Here is a 3,389-nt window from a genome sequence, read left to right on the forward strand (position 1 = left end):
AATTTAAGAATGGTAACAAATTCAATTTTGTTATATATTTTTGTTTTCATCCTTGATAATTTTTTTAAAGTTTTTTTTATTTTCTATGTCACGCCATGAGATGAGATTAAATGGAATAGTTAAAATTCATATAGTCAATCCTAATATATTTTCAATTGAGGTATGATTGTGGTTCTTTTGTTTGTATGAGTTGTTATTTAAAATGATTCTTAAAACTCTTCTTGGAAAACTCTTCTTTTAATTTGACTGTCTTCTGTAAAAAAAATTGATGTACCCCAAAAAGGAAGTGTAAAGGTTTGTGTACATAGTATTTCTGTTTCTCTGTCATATGTTAGTTATTGCTGTTTACTTATTCTCCTTTTTCTAATTTTTATTTAAGGTTCTTTATATCTTACTAATTCTCTATTTTCTGGTAAAAGTTTGAATCATTATTTACTTTTTTAGAGAGAGGAAAGTGGATTTCATTTGAATAATCAAGATAAAAAAAAGGAAATATGAGGTTTTCCGATCAACCGCCTTATCCTCCACATTTTATGCCAATGACATCTGATGGTTATGTTGGAGGTGCTTGGACTCATTCTCTGATGAACTATGATCTATTTGAGTCCTATTGTCGGTTTGAGCATGCACCTTTTTTCAAGAGACCGACTGATTCTGATAATAACTTGCCAAATTCTATAACATTCCCACCTATTAGTCATATATTTTATAAAACCCGCATGTGTGCTATGTTCTTGAATGAAATTTGCAAGAATGAGGAAAATTGTACATTTGCTCATGGTGTTGAAAATCTGCGGGAGACTCCTCCTAACTGGCAGGATCAAGTCCGTGTAAAGCATAAAGAGATGAATGAGGATAAGGAAAAAATGCATAGGATGGAAATTGGCAAGATATTTTATGATAGAGGGGAATGTCCTTATGAACATAAGTGCAAATTTCATCATGAACATCCTCTACAATTTAAGACCAACAGGCCAAAGGAAAAGGAGATTTATGCAATAAGTATCTAAAGTATAGGGAAAATAAATGATCCTAGGATGATTGAGACTAATAAGAATGAAAATAATATTGTCCATTTTGAGATGCCTACATATTGGAAGACAAAGATATGTATCAAGTGGGAGTCAACAGGTTAATGCCCCTTTCGTGATAGTTGGCCCTTTGATTATGGCCAATCAGGTAAGATAATCCTTTTACGCCCTCGGAATTTCTTTCATGTATATAATTCAATTACATATTTGTTGTAAAAAAACTAGGGCGAATAGTATTAGGTATTGATTGTTGCTATGTAAGCTTTTTGTTAGTGAAGAAATAGTTCAAATTCGAGCGAGAATCTTGTATAAATTAGAAAGAGAGAAGGTCTTCATATGATTTAACTTTTGATAGTAATTGCATTATAAAAGATAAAAAATCATCTAAAATAATTGTAGCCAAAATAGTATTCAACAATTTTATTCTTTCCATAAACATGAAAATCTTGATGTGTTTGGGTCCATATATATTCAGGAATTGGTTGTGTTACAATGTCCTTTGACTGGTTTTTCACATATTTACAACTATTTATTGTTCTCCAATGAAGAGTATTTTATTTCCTCTGAATACATTAGATATATAGTTTCTCAGCCTATTAATGTCTAACATTTAAAACAAGTGACAATGCAAAGCCAACAACTCTAGCCTACATCTTGGTCTTTTATTGGTCGTTGCCAAAAACAAATAAACAAGTAGACACAAAATATGTGAATGATGGGCTTCATGAGGTACTTATCTCTTATATATTAATTTTTTCTATTTGACTATGAGATTTATTGATTTTGATTGTGACCGCTTACTTGGAGTAATATTCTTGTTTTCTATTTAAATCTAATCTTGTAAGCTATTTCCTGAAGTTCTTTCTTTCTCTGCTTCAAGCACCTGTGTTGATGAATTCTGTCCTTATTACTCCAAGGCCCTTCTTTGCTCCGCTTCTTGCAAACTCAGTGGTTAATGGTTCGGTAAAAGAGGAAAAGGGGGAAAAGAAAATCCTTAAGTGGAAAACCGTCAAAAATGATCGCAGAGATATATGGAGATTGGCTCGAGGGTTATGTTTACCCCATCTCTTATTTAGAAACATCGAGAGCTACACTTTCAATTTACCGTTTCAAATCCCGATTACATAAATGAACGCATCCCAACAAGGAATATAAACTAATATGCATATCGTATTCCTGGCATATTTTGTAATTTCTTACATTATGTGCAAACTGTTGGCTTTTGAAATTTCGAATTAATATTTTTTTTTGTTTTAAAGTAATACCTATCAGAATTTCATCAAGACAAAAATAGAAACATCATAAATTTATTTTACTTTATCAGGATGGATTATTATTATTATATATGTTATTTTTTCTCTTAGCAATTTGGCTTATTAATGATCGTAGCAGAATACTAACACATACAAATGCTCATTTTTGTCTACCTTCATTGTAGTTCCAAAGACAAGCACTATTTGAAATTGTCAGATCTTTATGGGCTGGTTGACAATGTAATAGCTCATATAGCCATGTTTTTGGTAGGCCAAGTATCACTATTCAAAATCCTTGATCACGATGACACGTACATCCATTCAACTAGTAGGTAAGTCGAACTGATCGATTGGAACTAGAAATAACGAGCTATCACACGAAATAGAAGAATGCTAAAGAAAAGAACAAATACAAGAAGTTACAACTCAAGATATACTTAAAATATCCCCAAAAAATTATATCAATTGATACTCGAGCTATTTATCACGACCCAGACAACTGTGATTGTCACCCATACTAACCTTTTGGTTGGAGAACCATTACTACAGCTTGAGTACGAAAAACTATGCTTTTAAAGATACGGAAGCAAGATTAAATGACATAATAACATAGAGTTCCCACAGACTCCGAAATCATTATATAAACAACTAAATATAACTATTACAGAAATTCATCCCCTAGAAAGTGAAAGTCAAGGTACCAAAACTCTACCAAAGAAGAGTCTAAGAAAAGGGTGCAATCCCGAAATTAACATACAAATAAGTCTAACTATTAAGTTTGAGTATGAAAAGAATGGACCAAACAATAGAGGACCCATGACAGGATGGAAGAACTGGATCATCCTTGAATCTTGTCTTGATAAATAATCTACTAACCAGGTTTGTCAGTAGCAGCCTGAAGATGCATTGTATTCAACAAACAATGAGAAAGTGCAGTATGAGTACACACTGGTAGGATCACGCAATCACTCCAGTAAGCACAATATACACAAGCAATTACAACACAATCAACACTCATATATGGAATGCACATGTAGTTATCATTTTAGAGCAACATACAATCTGTCAATTTGCGCAAGTGGTTCTCTCATGGAACCTATACCCA

At 32.4% G+C, this 3,389-nt stretch overlaps 1 pseudogene; it reads left to right on the forward strand.

Annotated features, from left to right (window-relative positions):
• Positions 1-485: 485 nt before the first annotated feature.
• Positions 486-1,987, forward strand: LOC107006238 (annotated as a pseudogene).
• The last annotated feature ends 1,402 nt before the right edge of the window (positions 1,988-3,389 follow it).

This window comes from Solanum pennellii, chromosome 12, assembly GCF_001406875.1.
Source record: "Solanum pennellii chromosome 12, SPENNV200".
Taxonomy (NCBI): Eukaryota; Viridiplantae; Streptophyta; class Magnoliopsida; order Solanales; family Solanaceae; genus Solanum; species Solanum pennellii.